Consider the following 25521-nt stretch of genomic DNA (forward strand, 5'->3'; position numbering starts at 1 on the left):
GCACGGAGGGGGGCACTTGTGGGGATGAGCACTGGGTGTTATATGGAAACCTACTTGACAATAAACTAATTGTAAAAAAAAAAAATAAATAAATAAAATAAAATTTACAAGAGATAGAAAGCTAATCAAAATGACGAAACGGAAGAACTCTCCTCTAAAGAAACTCCAGGAAGAAATGATAGCTAAAGAACTGCTCATAAAAGATATAAGCAACATAACTGAACAAGAATTTAGAACAATACTAGTAAAATTAATCGCCGGGCTTGAAAAAAGCATGGAGGACATCAGAGAATCTATGGCTACAAACAATATGGAGCTTAAAAATAGTTATGGTGAATTAAAAAATGAGATAAATGAGATAAATAATAAACTGGAAGCATCCAATGCACGGAATGAAGAGGCAGAAAGGAGAATAAGTGATTTAGAAGACACTATTATAGAAAAAGAAGAAACAGAAAAAGAGAGATAAACTGATCCAGGAACATGAAAAAAGAGTTCAAGAACTCAGCGATACAATCAAACGGAACAGTATCCATATCATAAGAATTCCAGAAAAGGAAGACAGAGGGAAAGGTGCTGAAGGAGTCCTGGCACAAATTATAACAGAGAACTTCCCCAACCTGGAGAGGGAAGTAGAAGTTGAAATTCAAGAGGAACAGAGAACTCCCCTCAGATGTAACTTGAATTGATCATCTGCACGACATATCATAGTGAAACTGGCAAAATATAAGGACAAAGAGAGAATTTTGAAAGCAGCTAGAGAGAAATAGGCCTTAACACACAAAGGGAAACCTATCAGAGTGGTGACAGAACCTATCTAATGAAACTTGGCAGGCCAGAAAGGAATAGCAGGAGATGTTCAATGTGATAAATGGAAAAAATATGCAGCCAAGAATCCCCCATCAAGCAAGCCTGTCATTCAGAATAGAAGGAGAGATAAAAGTCCTTCCAAATAAACAAAAATTGATAGAATTAGTCACCACGAAACCAGCCCTATAAGAAATCCTGAGGGGTACTCTCTGAGGGAAGTGTTGCAAGGAATGCAAGATACCAGAGACACCACCACAAGCATGAATCCCACAAAGGACACAATGACTGGAAACCCACATATTTCAATAATAACACTGAATGTAAATGGGCTGAATGCTCCAATCAAAAAACATAGGGTAGCAGAATGGATAAAAAAACAAAAGACATCTATATGCTGTCTACAAGAAACTCATTTCAAACGGGAAGACACCTTCAGATTAAAAGTAAGGGGATGGAGAAATATATATCATGATACGGGAAGTCAAAAGAAAGCTGGAATAGCTATACTTACATCAGACAAAATGCACTTTAAAGACAATAACAAGGGATGAAGAAGGGCATTATATAATAATTACAGAGTCTATCCATCAGGAAGAACTAACAATTATAAATGTCTATGCATCGAATATGGGAGCACCTAAAAACTTAAAACAATTAATCACAAACAGAAACAATCTTATAGATAAGAATGTGCTAATACTAGGGGACTTTAATACTCCACTTACAGCAATGGATAGATGAACCAGACAGAAAATCACTAAAGAAACAATAGACTTGAATGACACATTGGACCAGATGGATCTGACAGATATATTAAGAACTCTACATCCTGAGGCCAAGGAAATCACTTTCTTCTCAAGTGCCCATGGCACATTCTCTAAGACAGATCACATACTGGGACATAATGCAGCCCTCAATAAATATAAAAGAACTGAGATCATACCATGCACACTTTCAGATCATAATGCTTCAAAACTTGAAATCAATCACAAGAAGAAGTCTGGAAAACCTCCACAAATATTGGGGTTAAAGAACACCCTACTAAAGAATGAATGGGCCAATCAGGCAATTAGAGAAGAAATTAAAAAATATATGGAAACAAATGAAAATGAAAATACAACAATCCAAAGTCCTTGGGGTGTGGCAAAGGCAGTCCTAAGAGGAAAGTACATTGCACTCCAGGCCTATTTCAAGAAGTTAGAGAAAGCGCAAGGCAAAATCTAACAGCTCACCTAAAGGAACTAGAGCCAGAGCAACAAGAGGACCTCAAACCCAGTAGAGGAAGAGAAATAGTAAAAATCAGAGTTGAAATAAACAACATAGAGACCAAAGAAACAATTGAACAGATCAATGAAACCAAGAGTTGGTTCTTTGAGAAAATAAACAAAATTGACAAATCTCTAGCCAGGCTTCTCAAAAAGAGAAGAGAGAGCACCCAAATAGACAAAATCATGAATAAAAAAAAGACTTATTACAACCAACCCCTCAGAAATACAAGCAATTATCAAGGAATAGTATGAAAAATTATATGCCAACAAATTGTACCACTTAGAAGAAATGGACAAATTCCTAAACACACACTCACTACCAAAATTCACACGGGAAGAGACAAAAAAATCTGAACAGACCCATAACTAGTGAAGAAATCAAATCAGTGATCAAAAATCTCCCAACAAATAAGAGCCCTGGACCTGATGGTTTCCCTGGGGAATTCTACCAGACGTTTAAAACAGAATTAATCCCAATTCTTCTCAAGCTAATCCAAAAAACAGAAATTGAAGGAAAACTTCCAGACTCATTTTATGAAGCCAGCATCACTCTGATTCCTAAGCCAGACAGAGATCCAGTAAAAAAAGAGAACTACAGGCCAATATCCTTGATGAATACTGATGCAAAAATCCTCAAAAAGATCCTTGCAAATCGAATCCAACAGCACATAAAAAGAATTATCCCCCAAGATCAAGTGGGATTCATTCCTGGGTTACAGGGCTGGTTCAATATTGCAAATCAATCAATGTGATACATCACATCAACAAAAGAAAAGATAAAAACCTTATGATCCTGTCGATAGATGCAGAAAAAGCATTTGACAAAATACAGCATCCCTTCTTAATAAAGACCTCGAGAAAGTCGGGACAGAAGGAACTTACTTAAACATCATCAAAGCCATCTATGAGAAGCCCTCAGCTAACATCATCCTCCATGAGGAAAAACGGAGAGCTTTCCCCCTGAGATCAGGAGTACGACAAGGAGGTCCACTCTCAGCACTGTTGTTTAACAGTGCTGGAAGTCCTAGCATCAGCCATCAGACAACAAAAGGAAATCAAAGGCATCAGAATTGGCAAAGAGGAAGTCAAACTTTCACTTTTCGCAGATGACATGATCCTCTACATAGAAAACCCGATAGACTCTACCAAAGCCTACTAGAACAGATCCAAGAATTCAGTAAAGTTGCAAGGTACAAAATCAACATGCAGAAATAGGTTGCATTCTTATACACCAAAAATTAAGCAACAGAAAGAGAAATGAAGAAACCCATCTCATTCACAATTGCACCAAAAACCATTAAGTACCTACGAATAAACCTAACCAGGGATATAAGAAATCTGTATATAAGGAACCATCAAAACCCTAGAGGAGAAAGCAGGAAACAACCTCCTTGACCTCCCCCGCAGCCATTTCTTACTTGACACATCCCCAAAAGTAAGGGAATCAAGAGCAAAAATAAACTATTGGGACCTCATCAAGATTAAAAGCTTCTGCAAGGCAAGGAGACAATCCATAAAACTAATAGACAACCGACGGAATGGGAAAAGATAGTTGCAAATGACTTATCAGATAAAGGATTAATATCCAAAATCTATAAGGAACTCACCAAACTCCACACCCAAAAAACAAACAACCCAGTGAAGAAATGGGCAGAAGTTAGGAACAGACACGTCTCCAAAGAGGACATCCAGATGGCCAACAGACACATGAAACCATGCTCAGCATCCCTCCTCATCAGGGAAATACAAATCAAAAGCACACTGAGATACCACCTCACATCAGCCAGAGTGGCTAAAATGAGCAAAACAGAGGACTCTAGATGCTGGCGAGGATGTGGAGAAACTGGCACCCTTCTATACTATTGGTGGGAATTTAAACTGGTACAGCCCCTCTGGAAAACAGTGTGGAGGTTCCTCAAAAAATTAACAATAGAACTCCCCTATGACTCAGCAGTAGCACTGCTAGGAATTTACCCAAGGGATATAGGAGTGCTGATGCATAGGAGCACATGTACCCCAATGTTCATAGCAGCACTCTCCACAATAGCCAAAACATGGAAAGAGCCTAAGTGTCCATCAACAGACGAATGGATCAAGAAGATGTGATTTGTCTATAAGATGGGATACTACATGGCCATGAGAAACAATGAAATCTGGCCATGTGTAGCAACATGGATAGACCTTGAGGTTGTTATGCTGAGCGAAATAAGTCAGGCAGAGAAGGACAAATATCATATGTTTACACGTATAGGAGTATTAGAAGGAACTTAATGGAGGACTATGGGGGAGATGAAGGGGGGCAATAGTCGGGGAGAGGGAGAGAGGCAAACCATGAGAGACTCTTGAATGCTGAGAACAAACTGGGGACTGATGGGTGTCGGGGGGACAGGGGAGATGGGTATGGAGGATGGCACTTTTGGGGATGAGCACTGGCTGTTATATGGAAACCAATTTGACAATAAACTATTTGTAAAAAAAATTAAAAAAAAAGAATTGGCTTTTTCAGGAATTGATGACCTCAATATAAATAATAGTTTTCCTAAAGAAAACGTACTCAATTATTTAAGAAATTCACCATTCACTGATAGTCTATGGAAATGAGACATTATTTACACATTAACAATTGCAAACCCTCATAATTCCAGTCTAAAATATCTTCTCATGGAATTGTCAGACAAATGGTATGAACTTACTGCATTCACTGGCTGGATGCTTCACAATTCTCTTTATACTTAATTTATTTAATATTAATTTAAATCATTTTGATAGCATATAAGTTTGATATAATCAAGGATCCCAAATTAAAAGATTTGCATTAGTCAATGTATCCATACTCCTTTGCCATACAGTCTATATATTTCTCAGGTATACAATGGAAGGAAATAACACAATTTCATTTTCCACTGCCAACATCTTTGACAATAGTAGGTCATAAGTTCTATTTTGAATGATTAACTCTGATGGGGAGAATGTGATGGGCAAATATCCACGTTCAAGCACTACCTAGGTCACAAGCCTAGACAGTCACAAGACTGAGTGTGGATGTAAATATGAAAGTCACAGTGGTTTCTGTGAGAAGAGCATGCTTTGTCTATTCTTACAAGTAACATGATATCCATTTTTTGATTAATTGGGTACAAATTTTTTTTCAAAATTGAGGGTCACCTCAGATAAGCCAGTTACTCAAGCAGAAGAGAAAAAACTTCAGATAAATTATTGCATATTTTTTCCCTACATACATCAGTTAGAAAAGCTGGCACTGAGAAGACAGAGAGTGAATGAGCCTAGAGAAGAAGAAGAAATGAGGCCTCTTTCACAAAGAAAAGTTGAATCAATTCTTCAAGTGGCAATGTACATAGAGAAGTGAAGATGGGAATCATCTTCCCAGAGTAGATGGGAAGTGGCCTAAAACTTAGACTTTTGTCGTGGGAAATAAGACCACTTGGTCAGAGTGTAAGAAATAAGGTCTTTGTCATGTATAGAACTTAATTGCATGCATATACTTATTCTCTAACATTCTGTGTTCTCTAGAATTCTGTATTTTCTAGCATTCATCTCTGCCTTTGCTATAAAATCTGCTTTCTTATCTCATTTCACCTTTAAAGTGTATTTTCACAGATTTTTTGCTTTTGGAATCTTTGGAAACTACAGTTCATTAGTTGTTTCCTTCTGTTACTTGAAATAATTTTACTCCTTAAATTAAAGAAAATAAACTATGGCTTGGCATAGTTTTTAATTTTTTCATTAGTTTTTAAATATTTTTTCTTCTTTTCTGGGAATCCTAGTCATAATATTGTATAAAAGGCGTTTGTTTATACTTTTCAGTTGCCCTTTATTTAACCAAAGGGAGTATTTTGGGGCGAATGACTTAAAATAGTATTTGTAAAATATTCGTTTAGATTTTCTTTGAACCGTCTTTCTCATTGCCTCATTCTGTTCTCCTTTTGGAGTGCAAACCTTTAAGTTTCAGTGTTTGCTTTTGTCTCCTAGGGAATTAGATGAGACAGCAAGAGTCTTGGGAAGTTTTTAGCGTCTCTCTTACTCCATTTTATTTAAAGTTCTGAAGATGTTCTGCTTACTTGTAATATACACTTAACCAAGGGATTTTATATATATTTTTTTACCCCATTTCATGATAGGAATACAGCCCTTTGAGTGTGAAGTGTAGATTGGTCTTGTGAAAACTAACTCAATTCATTTCATTGCCCAAGCTTTTTCTGACATTCATTCCGATGGATGTCGGAGGCCGCGCCGGCTCCGACAGGTCCAGGGGTCCCTGAAGGATGGACGGTGTCGGCGAAAGAGAATGAGAGAGCCCCAAGATTCTTTCTGATCACCAGGCAGGCATCTCTGTCTGTCGGTTTTGGTATCTTTATTTTAAGGTTCAGCAACAAGATGAAGTCATAGAAAGGAATTTCTTACAATGGGAGGCCTTTTGTGATATCAATTAACAGAATGTTCATAGAGAAAAACAGCATAACATACAAGTTAAATTGTATATAGATAAGCTAGGAGTTATTCTGTCTGGCCCTCAAGAAGATAAATGTTTCTGAATTGGTTTATTTGTGGAAACTAACATGGGGGCCCTAAATGTGTCCATCTTTGCACCTGGGTTTATGTTTTAGCTACTCTTATCTATCCTCATCCCAGTTGCCAGTGTAAGGGAGGGTGTTTGTGGAATGTAGGCCTTGAGGAAGGGACTGCTATGCTTCACCAATTAGCAAAGATATATGTAGTAACTTATGTTCTGCCCTGAAATAGGCTGTTTGTCTCAGGGCCAGGCTCAGTTGTAACTCTTGTGTTCTTAACCCCTTAAGTCTTGGATCTGCAAGGCCCATAGGAAGAGCCTTTTGACAATTGCCCATAGAGCTTTCATCTAAAGTCTCTTTTGTAAAGGCAGGAATATGCTTTTCCTTATGAGGTATCTGTATTCAGAATATGGGTCTGATATGGAATATTGTGAGGCCTAGTCAATACCAGCAGGCTCATTTCCAGCATGAGCCAGTAGTAGCAGAAGGAGATACTAGTCTTCATTTCTCATGGCAGAAGCTGTGCAAACATTGCCCTTTCCTTGCTGTGATTGCCATCCAGAGAGGCCGGTGCGGCTCCCGGCACAGCATCCCTTCTTAATAAAGACCCTCGAGAAAGTCGGGATAGAAGGAACTTACTGAAACATCATGAAAGCCATCTATGAGAAGCCCTCAGCTAACATCATCCTCCACGGGGAAAAACTGAGAGCTTTCCCCCTGAGATCAGGAACACGACAGGGATGTCCACTCTCACCACTGTTGTTTAACATAGTGCTGGAAGTCCCGGCATCGGCCGTCAGACCACAAAAGGAAATCAAAGGCATCAAACTCGGCAAAGAAGAAGTCAAACTCTCACTTTTCGCAGATGACACGATGCTCTACATAGAAAACCCGACACACTCCACCAGAAGCCCACTAGAACGGATCCAAGAATTCAGCCAAGTCGCAGGGTACAGAATCAACGTACAGAAATCGGTTGCATTCTGATACACCAAGAATGAAGCAACAGAAAGAGAAATCAAGAAGCTGATCCCATTCACAATTGCACACACACACACACACACACACACAACCCCATAAAATACCTAGGAATAAACCTACCCAAGGATACAAGTGATCTGTGTGATGAAAACTATAGAAAACTGCTGAAGGAAATTGAAGAAGACACAAAGAAATGGAAAAACCTTCCATGCTCATGGACTGGAAGAATAAATATAGTTAAAATGTCATTACTACCCAAAGCAATCTACACATTCAATGCCATCCCAATCAAAATTGCACCAGCATACGTCTCAAAGCTAGAACAAACTATCCTAAACTTTGTATGGAACCACAAAAGACCCCGAAGAGCCAAAGTAATACTAAAGAATAAACCCAAAACGGGAGGTATCACCATCCCAGACTTTAGCCTCTACTACAAAGCTGTCCTCATCAAGACACTATGGTATTGGCACAAAAACAGACACATTGACCAATGAAACAGAAGTGAGAACTCAGAAGTGGACCCAAAAGTGGTGAGCCAACTAATCTTTGGCAAAGCGGGAAAGAGTGTCCAATGGACAAAAGACAGCCTCTTTAACAGATGGTGTTGGGGAGAAGCGGACAGCAACATGCAGAAGAATGAAACTAGATCGTTTTCTCACACCATACACAAAAATAAACGCAAAATGGATTCAGGACGTTCCTGGACGTGAGACAGGAAGCCATCAAAACCCTAGAGGAGAAAGCAGGAAACAACCTCCTTGACCTCCACCGCAGCGAGTTCTTACGTGACACATCCCCGAAAGCAAAAGAACCAAGAGCACAAATAAACTGTTGGGACCTCATCGAGATTAAAAGCTTCTGCACCGCAAAGGAAACAATCCATAAAACTAATAGGCAACCAACGGAATGGGAAAAGATAGTTGCAAATGATATATCAGATAAAGGGTTAATATCCAAAATCTAGAAGGAACTCACCAAACTCCACACCCGAGAAACAAACAGCCCAGCGAAGAAAGGGGCAGAAGACATGAACACACACTTCTCCAAAGAGGACATCCCGATGGCCAACAGACACATGAAATGATGCTCAGCATCCCTCCTCATCAGGGAAATACAAATCAAAACCACACTGAGATACCACCTCACGCCAGTCAGAGTGGCTAAAATGAGCAAATCAGAGAACGCGAGATGCTGGCGAGGATGTGGAGAAATGGGCACCCTTCTACACCGTTGCTGGGAATGCAAACTGGTGCGGCCCCTCTGGAAAACAGTGTGGAGGTTCCTCAGAAAGTTAACAATAGAACTCCCCTATGACCCAGCAATAGCACTGCTAGGAATTTACCCAAGGGATACAGGAGTGCTGAGGCACAGGAGCACATGTACCCCAATGTTCATAGCAGCACTCTCCACAATAGCCAAAACATGGAAAGAGCCTAAGTGTCCATCAACAGACGAATGGATCAAAAAGATGTGATTTGTCTATAAGATGGGATACTACATGGCCATGAGAAACAATGAAATCTGGCCATGTGTAGCAACATGGATAGACCTTGAGGTTGTTATGCTGAGCGAAATAAGTCAGGCAGAGAAGGACAAATATCATATGTTTACACGTATAGGAGTATTAGAAGGAACTTAATGGAGGACTATGGGGGAGATGAAGGGGGGCAATAGTCGGGGAGAGGGAGAGAGGCAAACCATGAGAGACTCTTGAATGCTGAGAACAAACTGGGGACTGATGGGTGTCGGGGGGACAGGGGAGATGGGTATGGAGGATGGCACTTTTGGGGATGAGCACTGGCTGTTATATGGAAACCAATTTGACAATAAACTATTTGTAAAAAAAATTAAAAAAAAAGAATTGGCTTTTTCAGGAATTGATGACCTCAATATAAATAATAGTTTTCCTAAAGAAAACGTACTCAATTATTTAAGAAATTCACCATTCACTGATAGTCTATGGAAATGAGACATTATTTACACATTAACAATTGCAAACCCTCATAATTCCAGTCTAAAATATCTTCTCATGGAATTGTCAGACAAATGGTATGAACTTACTGCATTCACTGGCTGGATGCTTCACAATTCTCTTTATACTTAATTTATTTAATATTAATTTAAATCATTTTGATAGCATATAAGTTTGATATAATCAAGGATCCCAAATTAAAAGATTTGCATTAGTCAATGTATCCATACTCCTTTGCCATACAGTCTATATATTTCTCAGGTATACAATGGAAGGAAATAACACAATTTCATTTTCCACTGCCAACATCTTTGACAATAGTAGGTCATAAGTTCTATTTTGAATGATTAACTCTGATGGGGAGAATGTGATGGGCAAATATCCACGTTCAAGCACTACCTAGGTCACAAGCCTAGACAGTCACAAGACTGAGTGTGGATGTAAATATGAAAGTCACAGTGGTTTCTGTGAGAAGAGCATGCTTTGTCTATTCTTACAAGTAACATGATATCCATTTTTTGATTAATTGGGTACAAATTTTTTTTCAAAATTGAGGGTCACCTCAGATAAGCCAGTTACTCAAGCAGAAGAGAAAAAACTTCAGATAAATTATTGCATATTTTTTCCCTACATACATCAGTTAGAAAAGCTGGCACTGAGAAGACAGAGAGTGAATGAGCCTAGAGAAGAAGAAGAAATGAGGCCTCTTTCACAAAGAAAAGTTGAATCAATTCTTCAAGTGGCAATGTACATAGAGAAGTGAAGATGGGAATCATCTTCCCAGAGTAGATGGGAAGTGGCCTAAAACTTAGACTTTTGTCGTGGGAAATAAGACCACTTGGTCAGAGTGTAAGAAATAAGGTCTTTGTCATGTATAGAACTTAATTGCATGCATATACTTATTCTCTAACATTCTGTGTTCTCTAGAATTCTGTATTTTCTAGCATTCATCTCTGCCTTTGCTATAAAATCTGCTTTCTTATCTCATTTCACCTTTAAAGTGTATTTTCACAGATTTTTTGCTTTTGGAATCTTTGGAAACTACAGTTCATTAGTTGTTTCCTTCTGTTACTTGAAATAATTTTACTCCTTAAATTAAAGAAAATAAACTATGGCTTGGCATAGTTTTTAATTTTTTCATTAGTTTTTAAATATTTTTTCTTCTTTTCTGGGAATCCTAGTCATAATATTGTATAAAAGGCGTTTGTTTATACTTTTCAGTTGCCCTTTATTTAACCAAAGGGAGTATTTTGGGGCGAATGACTTAAAATAGTATTTGTAAAATATTCGTTTAGATTTTCTTTGAACCGTCTTTCTCATTGCCTCATTCTGTTCTCCTTTTGGAGTGCAAACCTTTAAGTTTCAGTGTTTGCTTTTGTCTCCTAGGGAATTAGATGAGACAGCAAGAGTCTTGGGAAGTTTTTAGCGTCTCTCTTACTCCATTTTATTTAAAGTTCTGAAGATGTTCTGCTTACTTGTAATATACACTTAACCAAGGGATTTTATATATATTTTTTTACCCCATTTCATGATAGGAATACAGCCCTTTGAGTGTGAAGTGTAGATTGGTCTTGTGAAAACTAACTCAATTCATTTCATTGCCCAAGCTTTTTCTGACATTCATTCCGATGGATGTCGGAGGCCGCGCCGGCTCCGACAGGTCCAGGGGTCCCTGAAGGATGGACGGTGTCGGCGAAAGAGAATGAGAGAGCCCCAAGATTCTTTCTGATCACCAGGCAGGCATCTCTGTCTGTCGGTTTTGGTATCTTTATTTTAAGGTTCAGCAACAAGATGAAGTCATAGAAAGGAATTTCTTACAATGGGAGGCCTTTTGTGATATCAATTAACAGAATGTTCATAGAGAAAAACAGCATAACATACAAGTTAAATTGTATATAGATAAGCTAGGAGTTATTCTGTCTGGCCCTCAAGAAGATAAATGTTTCTGAATTGGTTTATTTGTGGAAACTAACATGGGGGCCCTAAATGTGTCCATCTTTGCACCTGGGTTTATGTTTTAGCTACTCTTATCTATCCTCATCCCAGTTGCCAGTGTAAGGGAGGGTGTTTGTGGAATGTAGGCCTTGAGGAAGGGACTGCTATGCTTCACCAATTAGCAAAGATATATGTAGTAACTTATGTTCTGCCCTGAAATAGGCTGTTTGTCTCAGGGCCAGGCTCAGTTGTAACTCTTGTGTTCTTAACCCCTTAAGTCTTGGATCTGCAAGGCCCATAGGAAGAGCCTTTTGACAATTGCCCATAGAGCTTTCATCTAAAGTCTCTTTTGTAAAGGCAGGAATATGCTTTTCCTTATGAGGTATCTGTATTCAGNGGCAGGAATATGCTTTTCCTTATGAGGTATCTGTATTCAGAATATGGGTCTGATATGGAATATTGTGAGGCCTAGTCAATACCAGCAGGCTCATTTCCAGCATGAGCCAGTAGTAGCAGAAGGAGATACTAGTCTTCATTTCTCATGGCAGAAGCTGTGCAAACATTGCCATTTCCTTGCTGTGATTGCCATCCAGAGAGGCCGGTGCGGCTCCCGGCAGATGGAGGTAAAGGAAACAAAGAAATGCAAACTTATTTATTCTATACCTAAATTGAAACATCCATTTTATTATGATTTGACTCAAAATCTGGAGAATAAGGTCTACTTGGCCTCAATGGAAAGAAAATGTACCTGGTTACCATTGCCCACTCTAACACATATTACCTCTGTTACCTTTGAATAGTTAACTTCTGTAAGTCTCAGTTTTAGCATGAAAAATTTGGATTCTCCTCAAACATGAATATAAAATATCTCCATAAATTTTTGGAATAAAATTAATTTCCTCTTACTAAATCTTCTTGTACCACGATTTGGAGATGCTTTCAAGCTAGGAAGTAATGATAGAAATATTTACAATATTTTTCTTATAGAAACATGTAGGATTTATTTTTTATTTTTATTTTTAATTAATGTATTTAAATTCAAATTAGCATGCAGTGTAGTATTGGTTTCAGGAGTAGAACCCAGTGATTCATGGTTTACATATGATACTCAGTGGTCATCCCAACAAGAGTCCTTCTTAATGCCTGTGTCCCATTTAACCCATCCCCCTACCCAACTCCCCTCCAGCAACCCTCAATTTGTTCTCTGTCTTTAAGAGTCTCTTATGGTTTACCTCCCTCTCTGTTTTTATCTTATTTTTCCACTACTTCCCTTATGTTCATCTGTTTTATTTCTTAAATTCCACGTATGAATGAAATCATATGATATTTGTCTTTCTGTGCCTTACTTGTTTCACTTAGCATAATACACTCTAGTTCCATCCACATTGTTGCCAATGGCAAGATTTCATTCTTTCTCATTGCCATTCGCAATAAGTAGTATTGCCAAGTAATATTCCATTGTATGTATATACTATATGTTAATCCATTCATCAGCTGATGGACATTTGGACTCCCTCCATAATTTGGCTATTGTTGATAGTGCCACTATAAACACTGGGGTGCACGTGCCCTTTGAATCAACTTTTTTGTATCCTTTGGATAAATACTTAGTAGTATAATTGCTCAGTCATAGGAAAATTCTATTTTTAATTTTTTGAGAGACCTCGATACTGTTTTTCAGAGTGGCTGCATCAGTATGTGTTCCTGGCAACAGTGCAAAAGTGTTCCCCTTTCTCCTCATCCTTGCCAACATCTGTTTCCCGAGTTGTTAATTTTAGTCATTCTTATATGTGTGAGGTGGTATCCCATTGTGGTTTTGATTTGTATTTCCCTGATGATGAGTGATATTGATGTTTTCCATGTGTTGGTTGGCCATCTGGATGTCTTCTTTGGGAAAGTGTCTGCCCATGTCTTTTGCCCATTTCTTCACCAGATTATTTGTTTCTTGAGTATTGAGTTTGATAAGTTCTTTATGGATTTCGGGCTTTTTATCTAATATGTCATTGCCAACATCTCCTCCCATTCTGTAGGATGCCTTTTAATTTTGTTTGGCTGTTTCCTTTGCTGTGCAGAAACTTTTTATCTTGATGAGGTCCCCATAGTTTCCTTACTTCCTGAGACATGTCTACTAAGAAGTTGCTGCAGACAAAGTCATAGAGGTCACAGCCTCTTTTCTCCTATAGGATTATTATGGGTTTCTCTCTCACATTTAAGACTTTCATCCACTTTGAATCAATTTTTGTGAATGGTGTAAGAAAGTGGTCTGGTTTCATTCTTCTGCAGAGACGTGTAGAATTTATTAACTATCATGTACTTATTATGCACCAAATGTGTCCAAGAAATTCTAAACATGTTATCTTCAGAATGAAGAAAATGGATAAAAAGGTCAAAATAATAGAGAATCTTATCTCAGTTAAGTGTGAGGAAGCTCAATCCTTTTGGGTAATAATACCCTTAGGAAACCTTGGTGAATCTGCTTTTTCTTGATGCTATAAATGATTGGGTTAAGTACTGGTGGAACTAAGAGGTAAATATTGGCTATGTTAATGTGGAATAAAGGGGGAGGAGTGTTTTGCAAAGTGATGCACTAAGGATAGCCCGATCATGGGCACATATAGAATGAATATAGCACAAATGTGGGAAGCACATGTATTGAGGGCTTTAAGCTGCCTTCCCTGGGATACAATCTCTAGCAAAGAATGGAGGATGAAAGCATAAGATAACAAGATTCCTAGAGAGTCTACACTCCAATAAAATGCAACAACAAACAAGCCATATAAAATGTTGAGTAAGATGTCATCACAGGCCAACTGGATGACATCTTGATACAAGCAGAAAGAGTGGGAGAGAACATGGGAGTGACAGAAAGAAAATGTGAGAATACAAACAAGAAAAACAGGGAGGACAACAGAACATCTGATTATAATGAAGACCCCAATATAGATAGCGGGCTGTGGAGTGAGCTTGCTGGAATACCTCAAAGGATCACAAATGGCAACATAGTGGTCAAAAGCCATGGCTAGAAGCACAGCTGACTCCATCAGAGGAAAAAGTATGAATAAAATACATCTGGACTACACAAGCATTAATCTCAATCTCCCTACTATCAAACCAGGAGGTTTTTTAATACTGTGGGCAGGGTAGAGATAGACATGCCCATGTCAGTGAGGGACAGCATGGCCAGGAAGTAGTATATGGGCTTGTGAAGACTCTTGTCTATGTAGATGATGTGAAGGATTGCACTCTTGCCCACTATTCCTATCAGGTAGCACACACAAAAGAGGATGGAAAGATGATTAGCATTCTCGTAGCCAGGAATCCCAGTGAGGTAGAATGAAACAGACTGTTCCATATGGGAGTTAGAGGCTGTCATGAGTCTGTCCCAAGTAGTCATTTTCCTACCATAAAAATGTGGACTCCTAGAAGGAAGAAAAACATATAGTATGGAGAAGACAATAACTCATGTTTCTACATTAGTTTTTTTCTTTACTCTTATTGTTTTGTAGACACATTATCTATACGGTTCTAAAAATGATTTTGAAAAATTACCCAAAGTCACCACCCTCTTTTAATTTATTACTTTTTAGTCCTTTAAATGGTTTATGATAATTATGACTTTTACTGTCAATTTTTTATTCTACTAGTTCTGGATTTTGAGTCATTCACAGGATACTCTTCTCTCTTCTAAATTTATAATGTATTGTCCTATCTTTTCTACTAATATTTTGATAGGTTGGTTTGTTTTTATTTACTTTAAAAAATTTTTTTAATGTTTTTATTTATTTCTAGGAGAGAGAGAGAGACAGCGTGAGCAGGGGAGGGTCAGAGAGAGAGGGAGTCACAGACTGAAACAGGCTCCAGGCTCTGAGCTGGCAGTCAGCACATAGCCCGACACGGGGCTCGAACCCACGAACTGCGAGATCATGACCTAAGCGAAAGTCGGACGCTTAACCGACTAAGCCACCCAGGCACCCCATGTTTTTATTTACTTTTATATTCATCACTTATTTACCATTTATTTTTGTGTATGTTATTAAGTAAGGATATTTTCCAAGATCCTGATCTCTCCATGTCAAGGATTAGTTTTCCTGAGACAAGGACACTTTATAGAAACAGTTTAGAAGGAACATTGGAAGGGGTACCTGGGTGGCTCAGTTCATTAAACATCAGACTTTGGCTCAGGTTCTGTTCTCACAGTTGGTGAGTTCAAGCCCTGTGTTGTGCTCTGTGCTGAAAGCTCAGATTCTGTGTCTTCCCTCTCTCTCTCTGCCCCTCCCCTCCTTGTGCCCTCTCTGTCTGTCTCAAAAACAAATAAACAAACATTAAAAAAAAAAAAAAAGAAGGAATGTTGGAAAAAGTTTAAGTAATAGATGCATAAAGAATCCATTTTCCAATGGAAAAAAACTTACAAGACTAATCAAATCATATCATAGGATATAATGGATACTTGAAAAACTAATCAAATCATATCATAGTATATAATGGATACTTGAAAAACATTGCACATGTAGTGAGTGTGGTTACCAATTTGAGAGGGAAATAAATGAGCCCTGAAACTCGTTTAAGTGGGAACCAGAAGCCCACAAACATCCAGGAATAAATAGCACGTACCTCACTTATTCAATATGGGTATTTGGAGTTTGGTTTCCATTTCACATTCCCTACCCAAGGTTCATTTATATGAACTTATACTGTAATCAGGAAGGGTTTTACTTAAGTGAATCATTATCATTTTATCATTGATTTGTGAGCTGCATCAGCCTTGTTGATCCTGAAACCTCTCTTTTGGTGTCACTGAAACTCAGCTGTTTTTCTAATCCTCCCATCTGTAGAAATGGCCTTGGGCCATCTCTGACAGATAAAAGAAAAATATCTGCAATCACAGCCTCATCATCCCTATGGTATTAGAATGAAGATAGTACCCCCCAGACTGTGATCTAGTGGGCCATTAAAATTGCAAAAATCTGGTGCCATCTCTTAATTTTCTTGTTTTTGCTTCTTTGCTCATTCAGTTTTAGTGTATTTCAGTTACAAAGTGACTAAACTCTATCTTACAATATTTTACAGATAATTAAATTAAACAATGTATGAAAATGCTTCCCTCTTTCAATTTGAATTTGTACATTTTAATTATTATATTTGTACTGGAAACTAGCTCCAATGACATCAAAAGAGAGGCGTATTAGAGATAGGCAGACTGAGGCTTAGAGACTTATACGGTTTGGGTAAAAGCACACAGATACAATAATAGCTTTAATAAATATCAGTTTCAAAGATCTGCTCATGTAGATTGCAATTTCCCAGAATAGTGGTTGGATCACCTGTCTGGTTCCTGCAGCCTTGTGAGTAGCTTGGCCAACATTCAAGCTCCAGCCCACCATGATGAGCAGTCCCTAATGCCAAAACAATGTTAAAACAAATTCAGTTCCTTCAGACACTTCACCAGCTCAGTATTTTACTAATGTATACTTTTTCTGCCTTGCCTTCTTTCTGTCACAACAACCATACAACATCTTATGCTTGTTACTAAATCCTTGGTCATTTAACCACCTGTACATTATTCCTCATAATGCAATGATTCTTTCATAAGAGAAATTTGGCTATGAATGGAAATCTCTACATAGTTAAAGAAAAAAATCAGTTATCATTATCTGATTCCTTAAGTTTATGAGTTATTAAGTTCATGGCTTATAATCATATCCAAATATCTAAGAGTATTTTTAGACTCTTTAAAATTATTTATATATTAATTAACACATATGAACCACTAAATATTTATATGAGGTCAACAGAGGCCATGTTATAAATGAGTAGCCTGGGTTCAGAAATGTTATCAAGCAAACAAAAGAATAGTTAGAAATAGAATCTATGCCCCTGCTTCTAAAGCTTCTGTAACTTCTACTGAAACATGCTAACCCTATTTCAGGAAGTAGCCCCAATTCTATACTATGATGACCCTTGGTCACACACTAGGAATTAGAGTGATGTATATAATTCATCAATGGTCCTTCCTACTCAGACTGCAGAGCATGTTTATCAGGCTTCCCTGTGTAATTCCCTTGTTCTCTCCTGCAAATGCCTCCAAATTTTACCTGGGCATGTGTTGTTTTCTCACTTTTCTTTATAATTTTACCAAAAAGATAGTTCTAGAACAAAACAGAGGGAAGCAGATCCTGAAAGGAAAAGGTTTTGCAGGGCAGAGAAGGGAGTGAAGTGGGGAGAACTCAAAATCTCCAACAAGAGTAAGGATGCATGAAACAGCTTACTGAAACATCTCTGCTTGTATGTCTAAAAGACACATCAAAGATCACATGGCCAAGAAAGAAATCCTGATGATTCCCTTAATATTTCCATTTTAGTAAATGTAACTCATGCTGCATAGCTTATCAAATATAAAAACTAGGCATTGTCCTTGATTATTATAACCTTTTACTTCCACCCAACCCCTTAACATGTCCTCTTCTTCCCATGTCTAAAGTATCCAACTAATTCACATCTGATTTTTATCATTGTCATGATTTCTTTTCTAAATTATTATATTAGTCATTTAAGTCATCTAATTCTTTCCTGTTTTGTGTGTCATTCCCTCAAATCTTTCTTAGAGCAGTAAATTCTTAAAGACATCGGTAAGGTAAATCATTCCTGTGTTTACAATGTGTCAACTGCTGCCTACTGATCTCAGGATGAAAGGAAAGCCATTGCCATTACTGATAAGATCCTTCTTTCTAGTGTATGGGGAAAGGAAGATAGATTTATACATGTGGTTTTTGCCCCTACTCCCTTTCCTCTTTACCTTTATGCTCAAATCCCCCAGAGCGCCACTCAGGGAGCACTCAAAACATATTATTGTTATTATTGTTCACCACACTACAGACATTCTTTCTCTCTTTCTTTGTATAATAATCCAAGTCTCCTCATAATTCTCTTCAAATATTCCTTGTCCACTTATCTCAAATACTTAAGCATATCTCACCTCATGGTACTATACCACATTCTATATTTTTGTCCTACAAAATTTGCTTTTTTCACCTCACCCAAATCCTTATGTCTAACCTTCCACAATCTCTTTTCTTTAACTCACATTTTCCTTCCCCCTTTCCATTGACAAATTGGTCATTGTTTTTCTTCCAAGCTTAGCCCTCCTCCCCATAACAGACTTACTCAAGTCAATAGCCACTTCTGTTTCCCCATCACTTAATTAACTTTCACTGCTTTGCTTTCTTACTCATGGAGTTCTCAATTTCCCAAGGGGCAAAGGAGTTACTGATTTATATATCTGAGACAAAAGAAGCTTTTAGTTTTTCCTGGTTATGGAGGGTTCCTGGGAGCCTGAGGGAAAATAGCCACTAATGCTACATAAGGAGTTGGGGTATAAGGATGGGTATAAGGGATGAATGTCCCTCAGGATGAGAGAGTGGGGATTTCCACAGGAACAGAGAATGCCTAAGAGAGACTCAGGTGGATAAATTCAAGGAGATTCTGACTGTATTTCTGATAGCTGGCTGAACTTAGATACACAGAGGGGTGGTTGAGTTCCAACTGTAAATCCTTTAGTAGAACAAAGAGTCTGTGGATACTAAGATTGTACAACCATCTCTGTCTTACAAGCAACAGCATCTCTACTCTGTTATATTTTGGGACTAGATAGAAACTCCATTGAAACTGAATTTATACATGGGCATCTATGCTTAATTCAGTCCATCAGAGGAAGGCTGATGGAGTAATGGGTAGGAGAGTAGATGCGTCAGTCCCCTATTCTGAGCAAACTTTAGAAAATCTTTGGTATTTGAATAAGGGTTCATGCTGCTTAAAACAATATTAAATTCATTATGTCATTTTACATTTAAAAAATGCTGTGACGTGCTCATCTTTTAAGTTGCCTCCCCCAAAACTTAACTAATAGTGTATTAACTACTGACTTAACAATACGTAACTATATGACTCCTAAGTTTAAAATGATAATGTAAAGATTGCAAATTTGTGATTATACCTGGGTTCAAATTCCAGAGCAATGAATTCATACTAGGATAGTTTTTAGGCAAATGAACTGATCATTCTTAGTTGTTTTCTTAACTGTGTCATTAGGATTATGTATTAATAAAATTCCTTTAGAATTAAACGGGATATGAGAAATAGTCTGTAGGTTCCTCAAAAATTAAAAGAAGAATTATAATATGATCTAGTAATTTCACTATTGGGAATTTAATCAAAGAATATGAAAAACACTAATTCAAAAAGATATATGCACCAATATATATACATTATATACATATATATAATGGAATATTATTCAGCTATAAAAAGGAATGATATATTGACATTTGCAACAACATGTATGGATTTAGAGATCATAATGCTAAGTGAAATAATATAGTTAGAAAAGAAAAGTAGCATATGATTTCACTCATATGTGGAGTTTAAGAAACAAAACAAATGAACAGAGGAATAAAAAGGATATAGAGAGGCAAACCAAGAAACAGACTCTTAACTGTAGAGAACAAATTGGTGTTACCAGGGGAAGGTGGGTGGAGGTGGTAAAAATAGGTGAAAGGAATTAAGATTATATTTATCATGATGAGCACTGACTAATGCATAAAATTTTTGAGTAACTATATTGTTACTTTGAAACTATCATAACATGTTAACTATACTGGAATTAAATTAAAATAAAAAATAAAAAATAGGGGCGCCTGGGTGGCTTAGTCGGTTAAGAGTCCGACTTACGCTTAGGTCATGATCTCGCGGTTCGTGGGTTCGAGCCCCGCGTCGGGCTCTGTGCTGACTGCCAGCTCAGAGCCTGGAGCCTGTTTCAGAGTCTATGACTCCCTCTCTCTCTGACCCTCCCCTGCTCACGCTGTCTCTCTCTCCTAGAAATAAATAAAACAAAAAAAATATATCAAATGGGATAATACAACTATATTATACAACTATAATACAACTAACATAGCCCTCATATATGCTCAATATATGTTTGTTTGTTTGTTTATTATTGTAAAGAGATAGATAGAATATGTGAGATTTAGCCAGAAAGCATTATAGTCCATTTATCTTATTCTTCCTGGAAAGAAGATGTGAAGTTTCTTTCCTCTTTTCCCTTTTCTCTCCATCTTATAGTTAAATACATAGCTAAATGTGGACAGAATTCAATTTTGTTGGACACTGATCCCTGGTTATGTCTGAAAGATTTAGTATTATAATCAGGAAACTGTTAATGCACTACAGTACTTGGGGATTAGTGTGACCTCTAATAAACTAAAGACAATTCACTGGTTGTCTTAAATTTATATTGAAATTATTGGACAGAGAAAAAACCACTCCCTTGCTTTCTTTTTCCTTCTCTTTTTTTTTCATTTATTGGAATGACAGTAAATACATAGGAGGACATGGCCTCTGCTAAGGAGCAATGTGCACTATAACAAAGGAGAAAGACATACAAAAATATAAAATATAAAATGGCAAGAGATAAAAGACAAGAGCATATGCAATATGAACATGAGGACAGATGTCGATGGTGGTTCAAAGTTCCTAGAAATATATTCTCACAGGAGCGTGACATGTGAGTAGAATCCAATTCTAACCAAGTTTTTAAGGTTTGTATGTGTGAAGAAATATCACAATGAACAGGACACAGATTTTTCACCTTCATCAGCCGAGTAGATGACCAGTTCTCTATGCAGAGAGATATAGAAAAGGTATTATAAGAGGATAGAAAAATTTCTTAATGTTTTACAAGACATGGGAGGACACATCTTCTTTGTAATTTCTTGGTTTATATTTTTTCTGATGAATACAATTATGACTGCATTATTTATTCACCTCCCTTAAGCTACACAGTAACACAGGTATACCAAGAGTACATTGGCATTGTCAAAAAAAAAAGTCAAACCACAGATATACATCTAAATTATACCTTCTTCATACTTTTCCCCATCCATCTTCCATTTTAGACTTCTGATTTGGCTATGGATTCTTTTAAATTGTTTTCTGTGTTTATATAATTCTCACTACAAATGTGCATATATTATACAGTTGACCTTTGGACAACACGGGCGTCAACACGGGCTTGAATGATATAAGTCCATGTATACATGGATTTTTAAAATAAATACAGTACAGTATTATATATGTATTTTCTCTTTCTAATGACTGTCTTAACACTTATTTTTTGGGAGTTCCTGGGTGGCTCAGTTAGATAAGTGGCCAACTCTTGATTTCAGCTCAGATCAGGATCTCACAGTTCATGAGATTAATCCCCATGTCGGGCTCTGTGCTGACAGTGGGGAGCTTGCTTGGGATTCTCTCTCTCTCTCTCTCTGCCCCTCCCTTGATTGTGCATGCTCTCTCCTATCTCAAAATAAATAAACTTTATTTAAAAAGCACAAAAAACATTTTATTTTCTCTAGCTTCCTTTATTGTAAGAATACAGCATATAATAAATATATGATACATGTGTTAATCAGTTGTTAATCAATTTATGTTATCAATAGGGCTAACAGTAGGCTACTAGCAGTTAAGTTTTTGAAGCCCCAAAAATAATAGCCAAATTTTTGACAGCACAAGACTCAGAGCCCCTAACCTCCATGCTGTTCAAGGATCAACTATATATCCAGCTGTTTAAACGTTTAAAAGAGAATATCCATCCCTAGGACCTTAAAGTCCAAATGACCACAGTAAGTAGAAATTTTGGAATTGAAACTTCAACAGACTAAGTGGAAACACACGTGTCATCCCTGTAACTCAATATAGATGGCCAGTCTGTTGTAGGTATTCCAATCTCTTCTTCAATGGACAGTGATTTAAGGATTATTTTTCTTGATCACAGGACTCCATAGTCTTCAAGTGTCTATAATAGTGGTGAGGCAGGCAGGATAGGGAAGCGCTGGATATTTGCAAGAGTAACAAAAAACTGGGAACTGAGTCTGACACCTGACAGTCTGTGACGATTAGGCACACCTGTGATAGCGCTGTGGTTTCTCAAGACAGCAAGTAGCCTTAACTGCAGCACACATGTGCAGAAAAAGCCAGTTCTCCCATAAATGACTGAGAATGATACCTCACTGGGAATGCCAGAATACTCCCAATAGATCTTGAGTGTACATGGAGTAGTCGCAAGAGCAAAATTTGAAGGCACGTAGGACCTACTATAGAGCATGTGTAATACTATGTAGAGTTCCAAGAAATCCCCTCCTGTTCCAGAGCCCCACGAGAATATTTAGTCCCCAAATGATAGCCACCCATAAGCATCAGAGCCCAACATCCACCTGGCATCACTTGGATATTCTGAGTTCTTCCGCACTTTCTCTTTGGGAGTGTGTACTTTTGCTCTGCAATAAAGCTTCTGCTTTTACTTTATTCTAACTCGTCTTTGAATTCTTTCTCCAGCGAAGTCAAGAATCTGGCATTGGCTGGTGGCTGAGGTGTCAGGTGCCGAGAACTCCCCCAACCTCCCGTATCAGTGGGTAGAGTAAAAGACTTGGAGCCTAGCCTGCTTCATATTCTGTTTCCCCCTCTCTCTGCCCCTCCCTGCTCACACTATGTCTCTCTCTGAAAAATAAACATTAAAATTAAAAAAATATATATATATATAAAAGAAAGCATGTGGGGATGGGGGAAGGCTGTTTATTTTAGGACCAGTATGACTTTCAAAATGTTGTTCTATGATCTTAAGAAATGGGACAAGTATCGGAGCGCATGGGTGGCTCAGTCGGTTAAGCCTCCGACTTTGGCTCAGGTCGTGATCTCTCCGCTAGTGGGTTTGAGCCCCGGGTAGGGCTCAGGGCTCTGTGCTGACAGCTAGCTCAGAGCCTGGAGCCTGTTTCGGAGTCTGTCTCTCTTTCTGACCCTCCCCTGCTCACGCAATCTGTCTCTCTCTCTCTCAGAAATAAATAAAACATTTAAAAAATTTTAAAAAGAAAGAAACCAGACAAGTATAGTCAGCCAATCACAGTATGGGGTGGGGGGAGGGGTGAGCCAATCCAGAAGTGTGTAGAGCAGAGGAAAGGTTTTGAGGGGAAGTTTGGATGAATTTCACTGCTTAGAGAGGGAGCTGCTGCTGTGCTGAAAGCGAGAAGCCTGCTTGGTATTCTCTCTCTCCCTCTCTCTCTGCCTCTCGCACTTGAGCACACGTGTGTGTGTGTGCGCGCTAGTGTGGACGCTTTCTCTCAAAATAAATATAAATTAAAAAAAGAGAGAGAGAGAGAGAGGGAGCTGAATGGAAAGAAAGCCATGAAGTTGTTTGACAAACTGGGTATGTAGAGGGAAGTGAAGGAAGCTCACAGTACGGGTTACAACCACATTGTTACAGTTCTTGCCTACTGTGGTCCAGAGTAAATACAAACTGTGTCCCAAGCGGAGAGTCAGGAGCCATGCAAGGAACTGTTGGTGTGCTGACACACTGGCATCAGGCTCACTTTGTCATCGCACTGAATGAACTTCACGTTGTTGCCAATGAACCTCCTTCTGTTCATTCCATAGCAAGCAGCATGTCTTCACAAATTCTGGCTTTTCAGACTCAAAGCCCCACCGTGTAACTTGGCATGTCCCTAAACTATTAGGACTAAATCTTAAGAAGGAAGGAAGGAAGGGAAGGGAAGAAAAGAAAAAAAAAGATGGAGGGAAAGGAAGAAAAGAAAAAGCTTGAGAGAATTTATTCTCTAGTGAAAATCTTCTATCACATCATGTCTTACTCCATTTATTGTCTTATAACTGCACTATTTCTTACTAAGTAATCTAGTCCTAAGATGCATGCACATTCTTCAGCTTCCAAGTGGTATCACTATCTTCCCAATGGAAAAATTTTGGATTTTCATACATTTAAGCCTGGATATTGGTACTCAGATATTTTCCCTCGATTAGCATCCACCCAATGGTTATATTGCAAGTTCCATATAGATACATATACATGAATGAAAATATCTGTGGAAATGTATTAGTAAAATTTGACAAAGCTTCTCTGTTGATAAATAAGGAGCTATTCACAGAGATCAGCTCAGTGCCTTACAACAATGGGGCAAAATACTCTTGCACTTGTCTGTCCCTAAAGATATCTTTTATGTATTTGTTCAGGTTTAGCCCTTGCTGAGGCAGAATAATTCAGAAATAATATATAGTGCTCTTACATAGGACAAAAATAACTTCTGCCTAAACATTTATAGGCATTGTAATTTCTCCATAGCCTAAAGTTCCCTGCATTTTGGCTTACGTAAATCATCAGATGTCTTAAAATGTATGTTTTTATTTATTTATTTTATAGGAAAATCCATGAAGAGTGATTTAAATTAATATTAAAGAAATTAAAGAATGAGGAGAAGTGTGAGGCATTGAGTGTCAGTGAAGGCAGTAAGTTCAGACCATTTGGTAATTTCATAAGACATTCGAAGGTGGAACTGTGAAGGTTTTTGTAACGTTAAAGTATAAAGAGTCTCATTTCCACAGACTATCAGTGGATGGTGAATTTCTTTGAGTACATTTAAGAAAACTATTACTTATATTAAGGCCATCAATTCCTGAGAAAGCCAATTCTTAACAGAAAGTATTAAATACAGCAGTACCTAGTAATTAATGAGTTATGACAAATGTGCAATAGACAAATCTGAGTTGAGTGTACATATGATAAAATTGTTAGCAGTTATAATTAGACCAGTATTGGCAAGATTAAAGCCAGAGTTGGAAAATTAACTGCAGATCACATTCTTTAAAGTAGTTCCAATACTAAACAGGGCTAACATCACAATTGGAACTCACACCCCAGTTAGAGATTTCTGATCATTCATTAGTGCACATGCCAGCATGCTATATTGCTCAATCACCAACAGACATGCAGAAGACAATAGTGTTGACAAACATAGAGAGAGTTTAAAGAGATAAGTAACAGCTTCTGATTTTAGTCTTATCAACATATTAATCTGTTTCATCAAAAGGAATCTAGGGCACAGTAAAGAAAATACCACACTAATCAATCGGATCTGAGTGATTACATTGGTTTTATGGCTTATTATGTGGTTTTGAACATAGATTTTATTTT

At 37.8% G+C, this 25521-nt stretch overlaps 1 pseudogene; it reads right to left on the reverse strand.

The window, feature by feature from the left end:
* Positions 1-13911: 13911 nt before the first annotated feature.
* LOC120227225 lies at positions 13912-14871 on the reverse strand (annotated as a pseudogene).
* Between the last annotated feature and the right edge of the window lie 10650 nt (positions 14872-25521).

The sequence above is a fragment of the Hyaena hyaena genome, unplaced genomic scaffold (genome assembly GCF_003009895.1).
Source record: "Hyaena hyaena isolate Hyena2069 unplaced genomic scaffold, ASM300989v1 scaffold_2127, whole genome shotgun sequence".
Taxonomy (NCBI): domain Eukaryota; kingdom Metazoa; phylum Chordata; class Mammalia; order Carnivora; family Hyaenidae; genus Hyaena; species Hyaena hyaena.